The sequence below is a fragment of the Salvelinus alpinus genome, chromosome 36 (genome assembly GCF_045679555.1).
Source record: "Salvelinus alpinus chromosome 36, SLU_Salpinus.1, whole genome shotgun sequence".
In the NCBI taxonomy this organism is placed as follows: domain Eukaryota; kingdom Metazoa; phylum Chordata; class Actinopteri; order Salmoniformes; family Salmonidae; genus Salvelinus; species Salvelinus alpinus.
Genome location: NC_092121.1, coordinates 14,176,628 through 14,200,258, shown reverse-complemented (window position 1 = coordinate 14,200,258; position 23,631 = coordinate 14,176,628). Strand labels below are relative to the sequence as shown.

The 23,631-nt window shown below is 45.4% G+C and overlaps 1 pseudogene; it reads right to left on the bottom strand.

Annotated features, from left to right (window-relative positions):
• Positions 1 to 303: 303 nt before the first annotated feature.
• Positions 304 to 23,631, bottom strand: part of LOC139565332 (myosin-10-like) — a 74,348-nt pseudogene continuing 51,020 nt past the window's right edge.

Below are 23,631 nucleotides of genomic sequence, written 5' to 3'. Positions count from 1 at the left end.
ATGTGGAAAAAGTCAAGGGGTGTGAATATTTTCCGAATGCACTGTATAAGAGGCAATCTCTATCATTCATTCATGTTGGGTAAAAAGTGGAAAAAGTTAATATTACAACAATATTGTGTATCTACGCACTCCCTCGGGGTTGTAATGTAACAAATACAATGAAGTAATGGAACAATGAATGGCAATGTAACATAGACCATACATCACATATCAGTTTGGAAGACAGTCTTGACCCACAACTACTGTGGGAAAGACTAAGAGGACATCAACGTGTTGCACAAGAAATACAGAAGAAGAAAAATATTTTTCTATAATGGATATGTTTATTGGTCTTTTACAACAATAACAAAAAAAGGCTAGAAATACAGGAATACAAGAAATAAAAGGAGATGATGAATACCTGGTCGTCAACAGCCAGTCCACTAATAATAACAACCTTCAGGATGTTAAAGCTTTGAACCCAATGAAATCCTACTTTCTGCCTGGCAGACAGAAGGCTCCATAAATCATTCTGTTATAACACTGGTTCACACCAACACGATGGGAGAGGTGCTTATGGTATATGACACTAAAGCTATAAAACTGGTTCAAACACTATACACTTTTTCCCCCCTCATGTCTTTATTGAGAAGTGTCTTTCAAAAGAAACAGATAAACCTTTTTCCCCCCCAATTTGTTATGGTTTAAAATTATTAATAAAGGCCTCATATGTATTTACTAATTTACAAAATTGTAATTTATGTTTAACAATCAAGGCATCAACAAGTGTGCATATTCAAATTGATCGATTGCTCTACCCTGAACCACTGAATTAAAACCAACTCTCTAACACTCAATACAACTTCAATAAACATGAATTACCCTTCTGTAAATCATGCTGATATTATTCAGCCATTTGTAATGCATTGAAATTAAGGTGACACGAGATGTCCAAGAAACCTTATGCATTTTGAGTTAAGTATTTTGTACATGGTACAGAAAACAACTGAATGGGCAGAATTATACATAGCAATATTGTAGTATGTCAAGCACACATTTGGGCTGTCTTCCTAAAAAAAGGGCCTTTGCTCCAAGTCTGACAAACCTAATTCCACACATTATCGTACACCACTTAAAGTAGATTGATATGTCAAATATAAAATGGTGGGTTATTGGACAAAGTTACATTGGTCAAGTTAACAGGGTCTTTTGCTGGTCATATACAGTGGGGAGAACAAGTATTTGATAACCTGCAAAAGCGGCAGTGTTTCCTACTTACAAAGCATGTAGAGGTCTGTAATTTTTATCATAGGTACACTTCAACTGTGAGAGACAGAATCTAAAACAAAAATTCAGAAAATCACATTGTATGATTTTTAAGTAATTAATTTGCATTTTATTGCATGACATAAGTATTTGATCACCTACCAACCAGTAAGAATTCCGGCTCTCACAGACCTGTTAGTTTTTCTTTAAGAAGCCCTCCTGTTCTCCACTCATTACCTGTATTAACTGCACCTGTTTGAACTCGTTACCTGTATAAAAGACACCTGTCCACACACTCAATCAAACAGACTCCAACCTCTCCACAATGGCCAAGACCAGAGAGCTGTGTAAGGACATCAGGGATAAAATTGTAGACCTGCACAAGGCTGGGATGGGCTACAGGACAATAGGCAAGCAGCTTGGTGAGAAGGCAACAACTGTTGGCGCAATTATTAGAAAATGGAAGAAGTTCAAGATGACGGTCAATCACCCTCGGTCTGGGGCTCCATGCAAGATCTCACCTCGTGGGCCATCAATGATCATGAGGAAGGTGAGGGATCAGCCCAGAACTACACGGCAGGACCTGGTCAATGACCTGAAGAGAGCTGGGACCACAGTCTCAAAGAAAACCATTAGTGACACACTACGCCGTCATGGATTAAAATCCTGCAACGCACGCAAGGTCCCCCTGCTCAAGCCAGCGTATGTCCAGGCCCGTCTGAAGTTTGCCAATGACCATCTGGATGATCCAGAGGAGGAATGGGAGAAGGTCATGTGGTCTGATGAGACAAAAATAGAGCTTTTTGGTCTAAACGCTACTCGCCGTGTTTGGAGGAAGAAGAAGGATGAGTACAACCCCAAGAACAGCATCCCAACCGTGAAGCATGGAGGTGGAAACATCATTCTTTGGGGATGCTTTTCTGCAAAGGGGACAGGACGACTGCACCGTATTGAGGGGAGGATGGATGGGGCCATGTATAGCGAGATCTTGGCCAACAACCTCCTTCCCTCAGTAAGAGCATTGAAGATGGGTTGTGGCTGGGTCTTCCAGCATGACAACGACCCGAAACACACAGCCAGGGCAACTAAGGAGTGGCTCCGTAAGAAGCATCTCAAGGTCCTGGAGTGGCCTAGCCAGTCTCCAGACCTGAACCCAATAGAAAATCTTTGGAGGGAGCTGAAAGTCCGTATTGCCCAGCGACAGCCCCGAAACCTGAAGGATCTGGAAAAGGTCTGTATGGAGGAGTGGGCCAAAATCCCTGCTGCAGTGTGTGCAAACCTGGTCAAGAACTACAGGAAACGTATGATCTCTGTAATTGCAAACAAAGGTTTCTGTACCAAATATTAAGTTCTGCTTTTCTGATGTATCAAATACTTATGTCATGCAATAAAATGCAAATTAATTACTTAAAAATCATACAATGTGATTTTCTGGATTTTTGTTTTAGATTCCGTCTCTCACAGTTGAAGTGTACCTATGATAAAAAATTACAGACCTCTACATGCTTTGTAAGTAGGAAAACCTGCAAAATCGGCAGTGTATCAAATACTTGTTCTCCCCACTGTATATAGGGGGAATGCTGAGGCAACATGGCGTGGTACAATCTAATTTACTACAAACCTGCTACCAAATAGTTATTTACATAGTTATTTTTATACTAAACTAAATGGATTGCAGTATCTCTATGACAGTGGTGGTTTTGATGATTCAGTGGGATCGTCATTTAGGCTACCATTTAAAAAGAATTCCCTCGCTTATGCTGTGCTTTGTTTTACATATCCTGGTCCAATCCTGTACAATCATCAAAGACACATGTTTTTACCGACTTGTGTGCAGTCGTCCACCTGTGTGCCAGTAAACCAGCTGAAATGACAGTGGTTAAATTCTAGCTAGAGGGCTGTTTGATTCTAATGGCTGTTCCAGGGAAGTAGCTTAACATAATTATTTGTTTTCCTGTTATTTGTTTTCGAGTGCTTATGCACACTCAGACTCCTATGCAATTTAAATGCACTTTTATCTGCAATTGATGTTATAAACGAATCCAAGGCTTGATGTGCAGTATATTCATATGGAGGAGATTATGGATTTGCTTGGCCCTGCAGCTTGCCATAGAGGGGTAAGGCAGAGTAGTGGGGTCCACTGCTGGTGTCTGGGGTTAGGAGGACAGGGGTAAGGGTTGTGGGGGCGGAGGCCATGCTGCGTGTGGGCTGGAGGGAGAGCTTCTACTCTGGTTGGGGAGCTGCTGGTGTCTCGTTGGCATTGGCGTCCGTGGGCTTGTTTTCCACCTCGTCGTCGGATAGGAGGTCGAGCGATCTTCCCTCCACCTGCAGCTGACGCCTGCCCGAGCGGCTGGGGGAGAAACTGATGGGGCCTCCACGCCTGCAGGGGACAGAGGGGGTCAGGAGAGGTGGAGAGGTATTAGTAACGAGGACCACAATTTGGCCAATACACACAACTGTTTGTGTGAAAATATAATATTGTGTGTGTGTGTGTGTGTGGGGGGTGGGGGGGGCTCTAAATACCTGAGGCGGCTCTGGAGTGTGTTGACCTCACGGCTGAGACCTTCGCTGGCCTCAGTGGCATCATCCAGCTCCCTCTGCAGCTTCCTGCGGTATTCGTTGGCACGTGTGGCCTCCTCCTCAGCCTCCTCAGCTGCTTCATGCGAGAGTTGGCCTTCTCCATCTGACTCAGCAAGGAGTCACAACAGACCTCAACAATGATGAACAGTCAATACTAATACTTACAATACTCAGCAGTCCTGTGGTCCAATGGTTACTGGAAATAACCTACTGTAGGAAAGACTCCAATCCTAAATCTTCACACCTATCCAATCCTGTCCCACCTTTGCAAGTTGTACTGAATTGGATAGAATTCCTTCTTTAGCTGTGTACATCTTAAAAATGCACTATGCAGAATTAGTTTTGTTCGTGTGAAAACAAGCAGTCATTGTGTAGAGAATCCATAACCAAAAATCTATATATTTTCAGCTGTTGTACAAAACCGAAAGTAAAAGACGCAAAAACTAAACTTAAGAACGGAAAGCATTGAAATAGAGCACATAGAACAGATCTATCGCTTCTTAGACTTGTTTTCAATGAGAATTAAATATCTATAACTCAAATTTCTATGTTAATTTGGTTAAGTCTCCCAATAAGTTACATATTGTAGCTTTAAGATCTGGAACGTCCAAACATCCATGACAAGCTCCTCACCTGTTCCTTGTACTGGTCGGAATGGCGGCGCTCGTCCTCCACCTGCATGCACACCTCCTTCAGCTTCTTCTCTGTCCGTCTCACAAGCTTATTGGCCGCTGCTCGCTCCCTGATAGGAGGACAGAAGAATGAGGTCATAGGACAGTTAGAGCACCACAGGAACCGCACTGTAACAAAGGCTGTCAGTCATAGATCTTCAAGTACAACTCTTTTACAAGATTGCTTTTGACTCATTACATTGATCACATTAACATTTAGATCACATTCAAGAACCTCTCTTCCAACGGGCTGAGCTTGTTCTAAAACCCTCATGAACTCCTCCTGAGTCTTGGTCTCTTATTTCACCCTGTCTAATAAGGTATGGAGATGTAATAAGAGAGTTGCTGTGTTTCTCACTTAGCCTCCTGCTCCAGCTGCTCCTCCAGCTGCAGTATCTTGGCCTCCAGGGCGGTGATGGAGGCCTTGAACCGGCTCTTCACGGAGCCCTCCAGCTCGCCCAGCTTGGCCCGCAAGTCCTTGTTCTGCCTCTCCAGCTGCTGGCGCGCATTCTCACTCTTCTGGGCCATGCTGCGCTCTGCCACAAGCTCCAGGGTCAGAGTGTCCACCTGGGGGAGGAGAGGGGGAAGAGAGAGGTGGAGGGAGGAAAACAGGGAATGAGGGGAAAGTGAGAGAGAGATAAGAGTACTTTTTATGGTAGGGGCTGAATAATGGATTGTTCCCTAAAAGTCAGACGAACAAGGGTAATATGATTACAATGATCAAGTCTCCATCCTGAAAAGGTTTCCTCCTGGCTCATACCTGCATGGTGGTCTTGCGGAAGCGTTCATTGAGCAGCTCCATGTTGCCCTGTTCCTCCTCTAGTTCCTCCTCCAGCTGAGCAATGCGAGCCTCCAGCCTCCTTTTCTCATCCATCAAGGCAGACTTGCCCGAGGTGCTGTTGGAGATTTCGTCCGCTAGCTCATCCCGTTCCTGCTCTGCGTGGCGCCGCGCCCTCTCTGACGCCGCCAGGTCCTACAGGGCAGAGGTCAAACACAGGTCACCATTTCTCACAGTAAGACGAGCCAGTCTAGACTACAGGAAATAGCAGACCAAAACACAGAGTTATGACAGGAGCAATGCTACAGCCCACTGTACCTCATGCAGCTGGAGAACCTCGGCCTCCAGGCTCTTCAGCTTCTTCTCGTTCTCCTTGGATTGGGAGAATATCTCGTCCCGAGAGGCCCGGGCGTCCTCCAACTCCCTCTGGTAGTCTTTCATCTGGGACTGAGGGAGAAAGTGGAGATCGAATCCCATTATTGACCCAAATAAAAAAATATATTTCTTAATTTATTTTTATTTGTCTTGTCTGTTCTACAGACGGTGTGAGTTTATTACCTGCAATTTGCGTAGCTGCTTGATGGCCTCGTCACGGGCCTTGTTGGCGCCCTCTATCTGTCCCACCATGTCCATCAGGTCCATCTCCAGCTTCTTCTTAGCAGCCACGGCCAGGGCTCTCTGCTTCCTCTCATCCTCCAGCTCTGCCTCCATCTCACGCACCTGAGGAGACCAGGACAGACCAGGTCAGAGGGGAAGGGGGTGGTGTACATTCTCTGAGAGTATGACAACATATTGTTCCTGGAATTTTTTCACACAATTCTTGTTTGTATGGAAGTGATGTGTCCTCTATGCACCTGTTTGACAAGCGCCCTTTTCTTCTCGTCGTTCTGGTCGTCTCGCCCCTGCAGGTCTCTCTCGTACTGGGCTTTCATGGCCTGCATGTTGACCTCCAGACGCAGCTTGGCGTCCTCCGTGGCCTGCAGCTCGTCCTCCAGCTCCTCCAGCTGTGTCCTCATCTCCTCCAGCTGCTGATCCAGAGTCCTCTTGGACTTCTCCAACTCATGGACCTGGACGGTGGTAGAGAAGATACTTTGAGGTGATGCTATTTGGAATGAACTGGCTTTTAAAGTTTAGGGTTAACCTAATTTATTTCTGTAGGATGCAGAGCAGTCCATCTGAAAACAACAGAAGCAAACCGTTCTGCCCTCAGCTGAACAAAACACCGGTATTCAGTGCAACACTCACGTTCTTGCCCACGTCGTCCTTGGAGCTCATTAGGTCCTCCATCTCACTCCTCAGCTGCTTGTTGAGTCTCTCAAACTCCTCCTTGGCCTCCAGAGCCTCATCCAGAGCCCGGGCCAGAGACAGGGACTTGGTCTCCTTCTCCCTGGCCTCTGCCTCAGCCTTGTCCCTCTCCTCAGCGTAGCGTGCAGAGATGTTCTTCTCCTCAGCCAGCAACTACAACACAGGGTAAAAACTGACTTAGAGGGAAAATGTCCACCATCTATCCACACAACGCCATTCCATACTGTGCTCTAAGACCAAGCCAATTTAGCTACCATTATGGATGGCTTAGAGTGATCAGTCAAACCTGGTCAAACTTCTTCTGCTTCTTCTCCAGGTTGGAGACGATGGTTCTCTGGTGGTCCAGATCCACCATGAGGTCGTCCAGCTCCTGCTGCAGGCGGGTCTTGGTCTTCTCCATCTTCTCAAAGGCGATGCCCTTCTCCTCCAGTCTCAGGGTGGCCAGCTCCATGTCCTTCTGCAGCTTCTTCTTCACCTCCTCCAGACCCTCCACCATCCCCACGTCATCCTCCAGCTTCTTCTTGGTCTCAACCAGCTACACATACATAAAGTTTATAATGATATGATGCTCACTGAAGGATGGCTACAGTAGGTGGTAGCTTGTTATGGTGATATCATCTGTGTTGCAGTTAATGTGTAATATTATTTGAATAGATACAATTAAGCTGTAAGGCGCTGTGCTGACCTGGGCCTGCAGTGTGCACAGCTGTTTCTCCAGGTTTCTGCACGCCACCTCATCCTCCTCCTGCTGCTCCTGCAGGGTGCTCTTCTCCTCCTCCAGCTGGCGGATATGACTGCTCATGTTCAGCTTCTGACGCGTCTCTTCCTGGAGAAGCTCCTACACACACAGACAGAGAGAGACACAGATACCATCCCATATCCCAAAGATGAGACATTGACATGGAAACAGAATGCCACCTCCTCTTAATGTAAAATGCCCAATACAGCAGTTTTTATATCAAATCATTTTTAGGTAACAGTTAAGTACTTTATTGTAATAGATTTCCATTAACATGGGCAAAAATAGCTTTTAGCAAAAAAATATTTTTCAAGCAGCAATTTCACTAGGACTGTCTGGGAGTGGGGAGGGGGAAACTGAAAACTAGATGCTATTGGCAGATAGGTTTGGATCCCTCTTTATTATTGGTCTATTAATCAGTTTACCGCATGGCGATGTCACCATGGAAAGCCGAAACTCCCACGCATGCAAACCTGCTGATTAGAAGGACTTGCTGGTTGAAAATACAATTTATGCAACTATCAGGAAATAACACTGATCAAATTTGTTCAGTGTTAGTTTCATCAGCTGTTGTACAATATGATATAAAAGACAGGAAAACAAGATTTTGTCTGCACTGGGCCTTTAAGATAAACATGATGTATTCCTCTCCGTTGAGAGGTTGTCCAGTCTAGCTCACCTGTGTGTCCTGCAAAGCGCTCTCCAGGACAGTGGTGTCTTTAACCAGCTTGATTCCCTTCCTCTCTGCATCTTCCAGCAGAGCAGACACATTATCCAGCTCCGTCTGCACACACAGCAAACAGCACAGTTGAGAGACCATCACCAGCAGAGGATAACGTGTGTGTGTGCTGCAAATGGCCCTCTCTCACCTGTAGTTTGTGGGAGCGGTCGGCCAGCTCTCCCTTGCCCTTCTCTCCCTCTGTGACCCGGGCCATGAACTCCTGGAGCTGGGCCTCCAGCTTCTTCTTCTTGTGTTCTGACTCAGTCTTGGCCTGCTGCAGCCCCTTTACCTCACTGACCAGCTCCTTGTTGGCACTCTCTGTGCTCTGCTTGTTCTTCTCCAGGTTGACCTTGAACTGGACACAGACCAAGAGATATTACAATAGGAATCATGCTCAGACAACACAAAACATTTAAAACAGAGGAAGTACTACCTCAACCAAGTGAAACATTTTCTCTGACTAAACATGACCATGCGGTTGTTGTGAAGCCACCCACCCTTTTGGTCTGCTCTAGCTGCTCAGACAGCTCCTCCAGGGCCGTGGAGTGTCTCTGTCTCATCTCCTGGATCTGGGCCTCGTGGTTCTTGGTCTCCTCGTCGATGGCCTTCTTCAGCTCTGTCACCTCCTGCTCACGCTTGGTCCTGAGCTCCTGCTGGGCTGCGGTGGTGTCCAGGGTGTCCTCCAGCTCAGTCTTTAAGGCCTCCAGCTCCTCACTCAGATCTCTCTTGAGCTTCTCAGCCTTGTTCCTAGAGACCTTCTCTGATTCCAGGTCTTCCTGCAGCTCTGCCAACTGGGCCTGTAGCTCCCGTACCTGCTTCAGGGCGTTGTTCTTCTGGGTCACCTCCTCGTCTCCCCTGACACACACACACATTTTAAATTCTTTATTAGGATGCAAACTTGTCGTACAAGTTGTCGTACAAGTGCAAAGGACCCCAAATAGTCAGGCCTATGGTAGGACAGTTGAACTAAGTTGCTATGCATGTATTTTCGACTGGGTGGCAGATTCAGACAATATATCCTGAAATAAACACAGATACCTTGTTTCTGTCACTACCATCGAGTATGTGAGTTGGTCCTGAAAGAGCAGAGTGTTTTTAATGGCCAGTGATCAACACAGACTAGACGGGCCAACATTTACACATTCCAACCCAGTGAGATCTGCTGAATGGACTGCTGGGTGGTCTGGTCAGCACCGTATCATGACGAGAGGGCATAAAAATGGTAAATGCTCATCGGGTTTTAATAGTCAGATTACAAGATTACCGGTGCAAGTCTGGCAAACTGTAGACCTACCATTGTTAAATATGGCATATAAAAGACAGGTGTTGAGACAATTAAAATAGGAGGGAATTTGATGACGGCGCTACACAGCTATGTGATAATTACTTCAGTCTAAGACAGTCAGAGAATCAGACTTCCTCGCTGTCAAACACCTTCCAAATGGCAAAAGACAGCTGAACTACATCTCCAGGTGGCATCCATCCGTCAGTCCGTCCGTCCGTCTGTCTGTCTCACCTGGCCTGTATAGCCTGTAGCTCCTCCTCCTTCTTGGCCAGCTGCACCCTGAGCTCCTCTATCTGGGCCTGCAGCTCAGCTATCTGGTCCTGCAGGTCTGTGGTCTCTCCATCCAGCTTCCTCTTGGCCTTCTCCAGCTCCTGACGAGTCTTCTCCTCCTTCTTCAAACGCTCTAAAGGGAGAAGGGAAGGAGACGGATGGTGTTAAAGTGTCTGGACTCACTACCTATAACTAGTGAGACCTTGTAGGTAAGAGGACACCTACCTTCCAGGTCCACCATCATCACCTCCTGCTTGTTCTTTGTCTTGCCCAGGTTCTTGGCCTTCTCCTCCTCCTCAGTCAGCTGGGACATCATCTCATTCACACGGTCATCCAGGAGCTTCTTCTCCTGAAGAGGGAAAGAGGAGTCAGGTTGTTGATAATGATAGTAAAGTCCAGCAGCATAATGTTAGTAAGGTCCAATATTTCTCAACCCTAGACTGCCTTTCATTTCCACTCACCTTCAGGAACTTGGAGTTCTGGTCCTCCAGGAGCAAGATGTCCTCCTCAAATTTCTTCATCTTGGCCTCGGCTGTCACCTTCTCCAGCTGCAGCTTCTGCCTGGCAGCCTCCTCCTCATCCAACTGCTCTTCCAGGTCCTGGAAGAAGAAAAATCACAGCATTTATTAAGAAGGTAACTGGTAGAAATGTTTTGGGTTCACAGAAAATATATTTTCTGTCATAAAACACGTGCAACCACTTCCATGTTCAATCTTCTCAAGCTTCCACTCTGCAGTCTCCATGTCTCATCAGTACCTGGATGTGAGACTGCATCTTCTTCTTCTCACTTTGCAGGCCCTGGGTTCTCTCCTCCTCCTCCTCCACTCTAGACTCCAGGTCATGAAGGATCTCCTCCAGCTCCTGCTTCTTAGCGGCCAGACGGGCTCTCATCTCCTCAGCCTCGGCAAACAGCTCCGTCTCGGCCTGCAGCTGCTCCGCTAGGATGTTCTTCTCCTCAATCAGCTACACAATGCAAACATGGGCATAATGGAATGAATGGTACAATGCGGAATTGAAGTTCATAAAGGGATGATCCTTAGGGTCTACACTCTTAGAAAAACGTGTTCCAAAAGGTAGGTAGAACCCTTTTTGGTTTCAGGTAGAACCCTTTTTGATTTCAGGTAGAACCCTTTTTGGTTTCAGGTAGAACTATTTTGGGTTCCAGGTAGATCCCTCTGTGGAAAGGGTTCTACATGGAACTCAAAAGTTTTCTACCTGGAACCAAAAAGGGTTATTCAAAGGGTTATCCTATGGGAACAGCCAAATAACCATTTTACATTCTAGATAGCACCTTGTTTTCTAAGAGTGTAGTCTACTATAGTTGGTGTGGACTGGACACTGACCTGTGAGTGCTTTCTCTCCATCTCCACCAGTTCTACCTCCACCTTGGTCTGCTTCTCCTTCACCTTGACAAGCTCATCATCCTTGGCCTGCATCTCCTCCTCCTGCCTGGTCACCTGCAGCAGGGGCTTCACCTGGGGGACAGAACACAGACCTGGGGTCAGCCACTATTCAAAAGTAGATGACTAGGAGCCTTATCATATAGCTATATAGAGAGACTTGACAATGCTGGTGTTACAAAGACAGATTAGCCATACACAGTAGATATAGTGTACTGTAATGGAGACATGCCCACCTTGGTAAAGAGTCTCCACCACTGCCAATGCTTCAGCTTCAGGTAGGCAGAACAGTTCCTCTGAAGCACCTTCAGACAATTCAGTTGCTGCTGCTTCTTAGCAAACGCCCTGTCAGGAGAGAGAGGGGAGACATGGTCAGACATACTGACCAAGAAGGTCAAAGGAAACATATCTGTGGCATCTTTCTGTCCTAAGAAGTGTTGTAGTGGTCACGAAAGGAAGGAATTGAGGAAAGGTAAGGCCATTGCATATATAGAACTCACTTGCGGGCCAGGTATCCCCGGCAGACAGACTGGAAGTAGATGATGACGTCAGTGATCTTCATGTCTCTCTCCTCCTCCAGGTGAGCCAGCACTCCAGCCCTGAAGAACACCTTACTCTGACCAATCCTGAACAGGTTAGGATCCAACTCCAAGGCTCGGATCTGGAGTGAAAATGGGTCATAGATTTAAATCCAGGGAAGGAAGGCAAAATCATAATAAACAGTGTAATTTAAGTGATGCCCTATAAATACTAAGGAAAAATCATGTCATGGATGTTTATGAAGTCGATATACATTTAACATGCTTACCGTGCTCTAGCTTGTAAAAGGACAAAGAGCCTCTCCCAAGTATTCAATGTGCTAAACACAGTAAAATAGTGACACACAAATCCTCACCATTCTCTCACAGGCTTGTTTGCCATCCATGAAGCCCTTGGGGATGGCGTTGGGGGTGAGGATCTCATACCTGGCAACAGAGTGGACATGAATGTGTAAAGGCCCTGGGTCAACACCTCCATGTTGACTAGGACCAGGGTGTGAGGAGAGACGTGAGAGGCCTCAGATCTTACAGAAGCCTCACTGTTCAGAAATAGAACAGCTCCATGAGATAATCAAAGCACAACACCCAGGGCAATGGGAAAGCAATGCCACTTTGTCCTCTATAATCTATCTCTCAAAAGTAAACACAAGAACTTATCAATTGGGTTGAAATAAATAAATAGGCTGTATGAGGTGCGTGTACAGTGAGTACAGTACCTCTGTCTGAACTCCTGGAAAACGATACGGTTGGGGAAGCCCTGTCTGCAGATACGGATCCCCTCCAGAACACCATTACACCTCAGCTGGTCCAGAACCAGGTGGGGGTCTAGCTTACCAGCCTGTAGGGAGGGAGGGGCTTTGAGATGAGAGGTTTGGGAGAGGTACAGTACAGTACCAAACTTCATGTAATGAAGATTATTCTAAACTAATAGCAACTAAATGCTGTTACTGTTCATTCAGCTTTTAAAATTTCATCCAGAAAATGTTTTATAGGGAAACAATGTTACTTCAAATATATTTGTGTAATAATATGCAAAATGCCATTATACAATTAGGATTGCATAGGGACTAGACTAACTCCTTGAATACATTCACACCAAAACAACCAGTGTCTATATCCTCTTCTCCATCCATACCATCCATTTATGACAGTCATTTGTGGTTGCGCTGCAGAAACAAGCGTGTCTCATCTATTCCAGGGGATTTAGACTAGGGAACACTTAACAGGCCCACATCGCCCATAACTCTCCACTCTGCTATTGTTTCATTTCCAGCCTTCCATCTGAGCTGTTGTATATGGAGGCAGAGGGCCCACTGAGGCCTGGTAGCAGAGTGTGTCTCCAGGGGTTCTGGTGGGTGGTGTGGGGGCTGTAGTCTGGGCTACCGTGGTTCTGATGGCTGGTGTGGGGGCTGTAGTCTGGGCTACAGGGGTTCTGATGGCTGGTGTGGGGGCTGTAGTATGGGCTACAGGGGTTCTGGTGGATGGTTGTGGAGGGGCTGTAGTATGGGCTACAGTGGTTCTGGTGGGTGGTGGAGGGGCTGCAGTCTGGGCTACAGGGGTTCTGGTGGATGTTTATGGAGGGGCTGTAGTCTGGGCTGCAGGGGTTCTGGTGGATGGTTGTGGAGGGGCTGTAGCCTGGGCTACAGTGGTTCTGGTGGGTGGTGGAGGGGCTGCAGTCTGGGCTACAGGGGTTCTGGTGGATGGTTGTGGAGGGGCTGTAGTCTGGGCTACAGGGGTTCTGGTGGGTGGTGGAGGGGCTGCAGTCTGGGCTACAGGGGTTCTGGTGGATGGTTGTGGAGGGGCTGTAGTCTGGGCTACAGTGGGCAGAGGGGGGAGGGACTGGTGGTCAGTGAAAGGGGGAGGTTAGTGTGCTGCTCATTGCTCACCCTCTTCTCGTGGTTGGGGATGATGCAGCGGACAAAATTGGGGTTGGTGTTCCTCAGCGTGGCCATGAGCTTGGTGAGAGACTCCTTGTAGAGCTGGCCCACCGTACGGAACATGCCCTTCTTGGTCTTATAGGCTGCGCCGAAGGCCGTCTCGTTCATCCCTGCTACCTGGTCCAGACCCACGATACGGTCCACTGACAGAAGAAAGAGGGACAGGAGTCAAGGGCAGAGTTAGATGGGTAGACGCTGGTAGAGGGGTGACTGGTGCGTGAACTGAACATATATACTGTATAATCAAGCAGCAAAGGACTAGAGGCATGACCAGGACAGATGAGGGCTTCTAAGCGCAACAACATGTAAACAACATGACTGACAGCCAGAGTGGGTGGGATGGGCGGTTGGCCTTAGCATGACTACATGTTCACAAAGGAAACAAGACTGAACCAAGCTATTGCAAAACCTAATCCAACTAAACTCAAAACATGTTCATAATACAGCTGTTTTTCCAAGAACAGCACAGCCATTTTATTTGACCTTTCCACCCCCACCGTTACATAAACTGCAGTCAATTGGTTTTATTTGAATGTAAATAGACTAGCTAGATCTGTGGTTGTTCTTGCCATGGAATACAGAGAAAAAAGATCAACAATACCATCTTGTTTGCATATTCAGATAGCATCAATATATGAGGCAATGTTCTTTGCAGAGATCAAGGGGAACGGAAGGGAAGAGACATTACTATTCAATGTGGTGTGTGTCAGCTCACCTTCATTTAGAGACCAGTTGGCTGTCTCCATTTAGGACAGACAAAACAACCTCCAGGCTAAAAAGGCATTCCTCAGAGTATTACTAATATAGTGCCTTTGGAAAGTATTCAGACCCCTTGACTTTACAGCCTTAATCTAAAATGTATTACATAGTTTTCCCCCCCTCATCAATCTACACACAATACCCCATAATAACAAAGCAAAAACTGGTTTTTAGAAATGTTTGCTAATTTATATTTAAAAAAAAACTGAAATATCACATTTACATAAGTATTCAGACCCTTTACTCAGTACTTTGCTGAAGCACCTTTGGCAGCAATTACAGCCTCGAGTCTTCTTGGGTATGAAGCTACAAGCTTGGCACACCCGTATTTGGGGAGTTTCTCACATTCTTCTCTGCAGATCCTCCCAAGCTCTGTCAGGTTGGATGGGGAGCATTGCTGCACAGCTATTTTCAGGTCTCTCCAGAGATGTTAGATCGGGTTCAAGTCCGGGCTCTGGCTGGGCCACTCAAGGACATTCAGAGACCTGTCCCAAAGCCACTCCTGCGTTGTCTTGGCTGTGTGCTTAGGTCGTTGTCCTGTTGGAAGGTGAACCTTTGCCCCAGTCTGAAGTCCTGAGCACTCTGGAGCAGGTTTTCATTAAGAATCTCTCTGTACTTTGCGCCGTTCATCTTTGCCTCGATCCTTCCACTGAAAAACATCCACACAGCATGATGTTGCCACCACCATGCTTCACCGTAGGGATGGTGCCAGGTTTCCTCCAGATGTGACGCTTGGCATTCAGGTCAAAGAGATGAATCTTGGTTACATCAAACCAGAGAATCTTTTTTCTCATGGTCTGAGAGTCTATAGGTGGCTTTTGGCAAACTCCAAGCGGCCTGTCATGTACCTTATACTGAGGAGTGGCTTCTGTCTCGCCACTCTACCATAAAGGCCTGATTGGTGGAGTGCTTTAGAGATGATTGTCCTTCTGTAAGGTTCTCCCATATCCACAGAGGTACTCTAGATCTCTATCAGAGTGACCATTGGGTTCTTGGTCACCTCCCTTACCAAGGCCCTCTCCCACCAATTGCTGAGTTTGCCCAGGCAGCCAGCTCTAGGAAGAGTCTTGGTGGTTCCAAACTTCTTCCATTTAAGAATGATGGAGGCCACTGTGTTCTTGGGGACCTTCAATGCTGCAGAATTTTTTTGTACCTTTCACCAGATCTGTGTCGACACAATTCTGTCTCGGAGCTCTACATATAATTCCTTCGACCTCATGGCTTGATTTTTGCTCTGAGATGCACTGTCATTTGTGGGACCTTATATAGACAGGTGTGTGCCTTTCCAAATCATGTCCAATCAATTTAATTTACCACAGGTGGACTCCAATCAGGTTGTAGAAACATCTAAAAGAGAAACAGGATGCACCTGAGCTCAATTTCGAGTCTCTTAGCAAAGGGTCTGAATACTTAAGTTTAAAAAATTATGTTTTCTATTTTTAATAAATATCAAAAAAACAGTTTTTACTTTGTCATTATGAGGTATTGTGTGTAGATTGCTGAGAATTAAAAAAAAAAATTAATCAATTTTAGAATAAGGCTTGAAGTCAAGGGGTCTGAATACTTTCCAAAGGCACTGTATAGGTAAGAAGCGATATAATTTTCAAAACAAGAACTAGATGGAAATGGAACACCTACTGGGTGTCTCAATGTTATTAAATGACACAATCTAATGCATTTGATTTAACAAAAACATAAAAGGAGAAATACTGCTACCGAAGGATAAGTGTGAATTATCATACTCTAGAGCAAACACTGAATACATAAATTACTTTCTGTATTCAGAGAGAAGGATATGTCACAAAGAGCACAACAAAACCCTAAAGTAATATATCTTTCATCCACCAATTCCAATTATGAACACATGTAATTGCCATCTCTCCTTCCATGAGGTACACAGCTGAGCTGAAATTGACCTGTTTGGTGAACGAGGGTGAACATATACAGACAGTGCTGCAATGGGCTATAAATCAGAGCTATACTACTGAATCTATATACTGTACTGAAATATCTTTCAGAAATCCTCTGTTGGGGTCAGTCAGTATTTCCCTTGGTAGGGACACATCATGCCTCTTTGATGTGATTTTAGAGGCTTATTAGGAAACCATGGTTTCACAGTGTAGTCGGCTGTCCTTAAATGTGGCATGGTAAGCTTCATTAGCATGGTAAGCTTCATTGGCATGGTAAGCTTCATTGGCATGATAAGCTTCATTGGCATGGTACGCTTCATTAGCATGGTAAGCTTCATTTGCCTTATTATGAAAGGATCTGGACATATGCATACACATTCTTTATAGATGGTCAAAGGATAAGGTCATCAGATGAAAAGGGCCCTGATCCGTTTGGAGAACCAGAACCTGTAACGAACGTCGTCGGGAGAAGGAGAAGAGGACCAAGGTGCAGCGTGGTAAGTGTTCATATTTTAATCAATAAACTGAACACTGAACAAAACAACAAAAATGACAAACGAACAGTTCTGTAAGGTGACGACACACAAAACAGAAAACAACTACTCACAAACACAGGTGGGAACAGGCTACCTAAGTATGGTTCTCAATCAGAGACAACGATAGACAGCTGCCTCTGATTGGGAACCATACCAGGCCAAACACATAGAAATACAAAACAAGGACAACATAGAACACCAGACATAGAATGCCCACCCAAACTCACGCCCTGACCAACCAAAATAGAGACATAAAAAGGATCTCTAAGGTCAGTGCGTGACAGAACCAGGCTTCTAACCATAGGGCAATGGTCAAGACTGACAACTGATTGGAACAGGAACAGTGCTGAATCATTACAACTCTTTGAATCATATTCTCCCCTTAACTCTCTTAGTGACTGCTCTGATTTACTTCAATAACCAAGGGTGGCAGAAGTTTAAGGAGTGTGTGCGAAGGTTAAGTGACACTGACTGATGAATTTTTTCTCCTTCAATCATTGTCATTCCACATCAGCTTCACCGATATCTACAAGGTGATATTTAAGCAAAGCTTCATTTCACAATCTATATTTTTAAATAAAAGATTATGGAAATCAGATCAGTGATCTGGCATGCAGGTTAAGGTTGCTAAAAAATGTACCCTCAAAAAACAGGCTTAGCCCATGCCAAAGGGATTATGAATTCCAGCAAAGTCAGTGTGATCTGTAGCTAAAATATCCTAAAAAAAAGAGGTGGTGGAGGAAGTCGGTCTCTATCCATCACTCTCCAGTCAGCTCCAAGCCTTACTGACGTCAGTTTACAGGTGACTGTTGAATACATTAAACAGCCATGGCCCTGGCAATGTCCAGGCTTTTTCTCATACATTTACTCCACACTGGCAGATGTCTCCATGCTAGTATTCTTCATGGTCCTACCTACGATGGCTTTTCCAAACAAATTATAACAATCCTGGTGCTTCCTTGTGCAGGTATCTCAAATAAACTATCTGACCTGAGATTTGACTGAGACAGAATGGCGCCAGACAAACAAGCATCGCTGAAAGGTACTGTCTTGGTTAGCAACAATGCATTACGGGTCATGCAAAGCCTAGAGGCGGTGGGTGCATCTAAGGGTGCAGAGTGCAGCCGTGAGCGAGCAGGAAGAACCCTACAGAGCAGCAGCGACGTGTGCATTCACCTGGAGGCTCAAGGAGATCAGAGGCCTTATCATAGAAAGAGGCTCTCTGAAAGGTCTGAATGTCTATAGCTCAGAAACAGAGAGAGGGGAGGATGTGAAGGACAACTCAGCTTTACATAAACATCCATGCAGATACAGATTTATTCTTATTATGTTACCGCATAGACACTCACACAAACAATGATTAGTTATGTACATTGTAAATGACAGAGACATATTGCTGTTACTGGTCTAGTAGAATATTCCATGCACAAAAACAAAGCAATTCAGTCCTTTCCTTTCTATTAGTTGTTTCTGTATACATTGTAGATGTCCAATGACTCATAATGAAACTCAATCGCTTTTAAAACAAGTGGATGTGCCAAATGGGAAAATAAAAGATCGGGAGGAGATTTACGAGCGGATATTTCAGGTTACCTCACAAATGCACAATGTTTTGGCTGACAAAACTCATCACAGAGAAGCAAGCAGTTGAATATGAACCAGACAAGAAGTCTAATGGATGAGAGCGCGTACAAATACTCCCACCATAGTCAGTCCTAAGTTCCAGGTTTTAAGGGGATTCTTCAATACTGTCACTGAACAACCAAGACTCAAACAAAGTGACAACTACATGGTCCAAACAGGAAGAGAGTATGGGGGACTCACCGTCCTTCCAGAGCTCAGACACAAACTTGTCAGTGGACTGGTTGAGCAGCGTGGCCACGTTGTCGTTCAGAGGGTCCATGTTCTTCATTAGCCACTCGTCAGCCTTGTAGTCCACCTGAGGAGAGACAGACAGACTTAAGCTAAACAGGCTATATGTACCGGTACATAGTGTTAAATAGCTTCCTTTTATCTTGTCTCACTGACTTTCATGTCTGATCAAATTAAATAGATACCTGGTCAAGAGAAAATGAGTTTATGCGCTGTAAACAAAACCTATTTATTAAGTCTTAACATGCATGAGGACTACTGGTGCTGTGAACAAAATGTACATCTGAACCTTGTGTGACAAATTTAATAAGAAAATGGATGAAGATGATATGAACTTTATTTCATGTGGAGTCTGGCCTGGAATATACACAGGCCCTCTACAGATGGGAGACCACACTGAGGTGAAAGTTGAAAAATCCTTGATTACGTAACAGTGTAAAATCGGTCTCACACCAACGTGAACCAGATGTGGAGATTGGGAGCACAACTGGGCTTTTGTGCTAAGGCAATTACCTGTTAACTAGAGCTTTAGTGGAGACATGTCCGCTGCCTCAAAGGCAGCACTTTAACATTGACTGGTTACAACGTCATTCAGAAAGAAAATGTTTCTCAAGACATTATGGAGCTGAACAATAATTCTAATTTCAAAAACACTGCTTCATCTGTCCAACACTCCAACCCCTAACCAGGCAAAGCAACAAAAATGTCAATGGCAAATCAGTTTCTTCAAATGAATGAGGCCCTCACCAGAAAAAGGGAGCTCATATGGCAGAAATACCTTGTTTTCACCAATCAATGATACGATATGAGAGGGCGAGCTGAGGAAGTAATTTCAGTGTATTGAGACCCAGGCTCTGCGTGGACGTACCCTGCCAGCGTAGTGAATGATGCAGAAGTCGGCTTTGTCCTTCAGCTGCCGGGGTTTCTGGAACTTGGGGTGGGTGCCCTGCTCCTGGAGCACCTTGTCTACAAATGTCTTATCAGTGGCCTTAGGGAACCAGCACTCTTCATCCAACAGGGCCAGAACTCCTGGAGGGTTGGTCTGCAGACAGAGAGAAAGGAGAATAATCTGATGAAGTTCCTCAGACATAATCTTGAGTAAAATACACCTATATGTGTAAAGATGAAAAGCTGACCGGTCTCTCAATGAGGTCAATGCAGGGCTGCAGGTCCAGGCCGAAGTCGATGAAGCTCCACTCGATGCCCTCCCTCTGGTACTCCTCCTGCTCCAGGATGAACATGGTGTGGTTGAACAGCTGCTGCAGCTTCTCGTTGGTGTAGTTGATGCACATCTGCTCAAATGAGTTCAGCTAGAGGAGGGATATGGGGAGAGAAAGAGATGTGAGAGATGAGTATTACAGATCAATAAGACAAGACAGTCCCTCTTGGACATGATTATATGTCTGCAACAAGAGATTAATAATCTTGAAAATAAATTTACCTCAAAGATCTCAAAGCCAGCGATGTCCAGGATGCCGATGAAGGAGGCTCCCTGTCTCTTGGTCCTGTCCAGGGCCTTATTGATGCGGTGGACGAGCCAGCGGAACAGACGCTCATATGTGGCCTTGGCCAGGGCTTCCACTGCAAAGTCAGCCTGAGGAGAAAACCAGAGAGAGATAGACGACAGTCTGCTGGGTACCATCTGTTTCTGCTTAGGCCAACTTCATGGACCTGCATAGATCAGTGTTAGTGAATTCATAAACAGGAGTGTACAACTAATGACAACTGGAGAACAGCTCCTACCTGTTCTTTGGTCTGGGCCTTCTGGACGTAGTCTCGGCCCACTTTGATGCGGGGGGACAGAATAGCCCTGGTAAACTCCATCACATTCAGCCCCAGCAGGTGGCACAGCTTCTGAGCCACTGGGAGGAGAGACAGGACATTGGGTTACTAGTGACCCATCAGTGTTGCAACCTGGAGATGGGCACAGACAGAGCCTTCTACACAGTACAAGTAGAGAGCTTTGTATGCAGCCTAACCAGTCTCAATTCAAAACAGTTGGGGAAATGTCAGACAGGAATATGTAATGAAAGACCTCAGTAAAGCACTACCGCTTCATTTCACCCCAGCTACCCAAGGATATGGCCACAGTCTGATGTATGATTCATCAGTTAAAATCACCAAGGATAAATCTCAGCAGAGACACATCCATTTCCCTAATGACAACCAAACCTCATGGCTTACCGTTATAAACTGACCATTAATGCAGAGCAACGTGCCAGAAAGAAATGAAAAATGACACATTTATTCCTACTAGCCATCTCCTTCTGAAGTAAAATACAGACACGCAGCATAAGCCCCGGGGTATAACATACCTGACATGGATGGCTACAATGTGCCTGCATGTCTTTATATTAACAAAAACCGGACAAAGAGCTCCAGCCAAGACACTCTCACTGCAGGAGTTCTGAGGAATCTGACCTCTGTTCAGTGAAGTGTCTCTGTGCTGCCAGACTTCATACTGTACTAAGGACAGACATCTGGAGCTGCTGACGCTTTGCTATCCTTGTCTCAGCCACAACGGTGAAGGATGACTCTACTCTGCTAGTGTTGTGATTCCAGCTGACTCACACTAAGACCCAATACTGATTACAGCAGAATTTTAATGAAGCTGTTCTGCAGTAAGTTATGTGGACCAAGTGAGTGGACTGTTTTTGAGACTGAGCAGCATATTGTGGGAGGATGATCAATGTTGAAGACTTGCAGCCCAGAGAGTAAGCTCACTGTAAACTGGGACAATGTATTTCCAGCTGTGTGGTGAGAAATGGTCAAACTTAAGCTGGATGATTTCAAAGTCCTGGAGTGTTGGTTGGATTATGTATGGCCTCTGAGGGTATAGCATTACCTGTGTTCTCAGGCATGGAGGCCTGGTCTGTGTTCCTCTCCTTCTTGAAGACAACGTTACCAAACTGTAGTACTGCAGACACCACCTTCAGCATGCCTGAAACCACAAGGGAGAGGGAATCAGACAAGAGGCAAGGACAGACACTGATACTACATGTATGGTCTAGCGTGTGTGTACTCACATACGATCTCCTCATGGGAGAAGCTCATGATGTGCATGGCATCCATGGTCTCCTGGAAGTTGTCCTTGTCCTGCTGGCCAGGGATGGTAATGTTGCCGTTGGACAGGAAGCGGTAGTTGTTGAAGCCCTCCAGGAGCAGGTCAGCTGAGAGGAGAGGAGTAGGGGGAGACAAATCAAAAACCAGTAGTATACAGAACAGCCAAGACTTATAACATGAGGATAAATAATGAAATGGTATATAAAATATTGAACGAGCCATTTCTGGCACAGAACACTGAAAAACTGAAAAGAATAGACATAGTTGTGATTCTTCTTGCAGGAGACACTACTGACAACCATTATAATTGGAATGGGGTATAAGATACTGACTTTTGAGGTGCTCCCCAGCTCCTGCCAGAAGCTGGTAGAAGACATGGAAGGTCCTCTCGTCTTTGGCCTGGCGAACGGCCCTGGACTTCTCCAGCAGGTCTGGTAGGGAGTCAAGGTCCAAAGGAGCAATGCCATCATTCCTGTGCTGGTAAATGGCTTACTGGTTATTGTGCCATGCCTAGCAGAATCTTCTCAAACATACAATGGATTGGTATGAATTGCTGCTTCTTGCTATACTCGTATGATATACTGTAAAATAATGTGTTTATTTCTGTTAACGCCAATCTCAATAGACTTTAATATGTTCAATGCGGTCCCAATCTAGAGATACTGGGCATAATTTGCTGGCCCTAAAACGGTAAAGTCATGTGTTTCTGGTCACTTGTGTCTGAGTACAGAATGTTTTGTCTAAAGAGCGACCATTTTGGGCTTCAGGCAAGAGCTCAACTGTGCACATCACTGGACCTTAGTTTTACAGGAGACTGAAATGCCCACCGAGTGGGTTGCTATTTAGTCAGTGTTTCCAGAAACCTTGACTACCACCATCTCAGAAAGAGGAATGCCTGTATAGCACAAATCACACTGCTTTATAAATCATACTTTCTGCAACGCCAAATCTTGCACAACATGCTATTCTTGAGGGACACAAATTTGACATTTCTCACAAGCATAACGACCAGATATAATTCAATCTTAGAAAACGAAAACCAGTATTCTCCAAAGTCAACCTAAACATGAATAAACAAAGGCTGTGTATGAATATATCTAGCTCTAAGAACCTAAGTCTATCCACTATCTGGTGAGCACTCTGCATTGAAGTGTGGCACAAATCCCAGAACCCCTTGAGCCAAACCACGACTATGCATGTACATCTGCAGACTCCTGCATCCCCTCCCCCTTCACTTCCCAGTCTCCCATCTCTGAGGATACAGGTCTCGATGTTGGCCCCAACAATGTAGCCGGTCACGTCAAAGTTGACTCTGATGAACTTGCCCTGTAGGGAAGGATACAAAATGTGTAAGGCAGCAGTTCTAAACATTGTGTGACATTGTAGGCCTCTGTGAGCCCAAAACACAGTCCCCACTGAGTCAACAGTATCACTTCTGCAGACATCAGTGACGTATAATGTCAGGTCTGGTCGGAAGTGGGGATACACTGTGTGTGTGTATGCATGCCAGGATTATGGAACATGGAAAGCACATTTCCGTGCTCTTTAGCAGACAGTGTTCTCCTTCACACACTTTTTCACTGTTTTCTGGAGAGCCAGGTCCTACAATGCCTATTTACACAGAGGGACTGTTTATAGACCGTCTACAAATGTGTACATAAAACATACAGTACAGCTATCACATTCAAGACTATTTGTATCCAAGTGTAGCTTTTTAAACTTACGAAACGTGACGAGTTGTCGTTTTTCACCGTCTTGGCATTGCCAAAGGATTCAAGGATGGGGTTGGCTTGCAGAAGCTGCCGTTCCAGCTCGCCCTGTAAAGTGAGGGAGAAACTGAGTGATACAGAGCCAGTTAATACCGCCACCACCTAAACCAGCCATGAACCGCTAATGAAAGATGTATTAAATCGCTATGGACAAGTGCCTTTGCTTTCACCACAGGGTGGACATGGGAAGTTAAAAGAGTGTGAGAAAGGAACCTCTGTTATGCAGTAGACATCTGCTATATTTCTACTGAA